The 1001-nt window shown below is 35.8% G+C and overlaps 1 non-coding gene across 1 annotated transcript; it reads right to left on the bottom strand.

The window, feature by feature from the left end:
* Positions 1 to 488: 488 nt before the first annotated feature.
* LOC112392463 (small nucleolar RNA SNORA62/SNORA6 family) lies at positions 489 to 638 on the bottom strand. Its single transcript, XR_003001697.1, has one exon. It is a non-coding gene; the product is annotated as a small nucleolar RNA SNORA62/SNORA6 family (small nucleolar RNA).
* Between the last annotated feature and the right edge of the window lie 363 nt (positions 639 to 1001).

The following is a 1001-nucleotide window of genomic DNA, read 5'->3' as shown; positions in this document are numbered from 1 at the left end:
TTTCCCACCAGAGTGGTGCATTTGTTACAACTGATGAAGCTATATTGACACATCATTATCACCCTAAGTCCATTGCTTACATTAGGGTTCATCTTGGTACTGTACATTCTATGGGTTTGGAGAAGTGTACAGTGACATGTATCCCTCATTATAGCATTGTACACAATAATTTCACTCTCTTAAGAATCCTCTGTGCCCTGCCTATTTATCTCTCCTTATCCCTGGCCCCTGGCAACCACTGATCTTTTTACCATCTCCGTAGTTTTGCACCAACCAATTAATGAGAGTTCTGTTGCTCCACATCCCTGTCAGCATATAGTATCGACAGTGTTTGTTTTATATTACTGGCCATTCTAATAGGTGTGTAGTAGTATCTCTTTGTTTTAATTTTCAATTTCTTAATATATATGATGTGGAGCATTTTTTCATATCTTTTTTGGTGAGGTATCTGTTAAGGGATCTTTGGCCCATTTTTTTTTTTTTTTTACATTTGTAGCAAGTATTACTATGAAACTCCACTCATTGGGCCAGAGATCCTTGTGATGTTAGTGAAAAACTTGCCCCTCATGTAGCACACTACCTACACTTGTGAGTTCATCGGCCAGTGGCCTCAACTCCAAGCTCTAACAATGTGCAGTTTGGCCCATTTTTTAATCAGGTTATTTGTTTTCTTATTGTTGAGTTTTTGGGTATATTTTGGATAGCAGTCCTTTATCACGTGTATCTTCTGCAAAAACATTTTCTCAAATCTGTGTCTTATCTTCTCATTTTCTTGACATTGGCATTTGCAGAGCAGAAAATTTTATTTTAATGAAGTTCAGCTTATCAACTATTTCTTTCAAGGATCATGTATTTAGTATTGTATCTAAAAAAATCAACACCATACCCAAGGTCATCTAGGTTTTCTCTTCTAGGAATTTTACCATTTTGTATCTTACATTTAGGTCTATGATTCATTTTGAGTTAATTTTTATGAAGGGTGTGAGTTCTGTGTCTAAATT

The sequence above is a fragment of the Neophocaena asiaeorientalis genome, unplaced genomic scaffold (genome assembly GCF_003031525.2).
Source record: "Neophocaena asiaeorientalis asiaeorientalis breed wild unplaced genomic scaffold, Neophocaena_asiaeorientalis_V1.1 scaffold90, whole genome shotgun sequence".
Classification (NCBI taxonomy): domain Eukaryota; kingdom Metazoa; phylum Chordata; class Mammalia; order Artiodactyla; family Phocoenidae; genus Neophocaena; species Neophocaena asiaeorientalis.
This window is presented reverse-complemented; position numbering and strand designations above follow the sequence as displayed.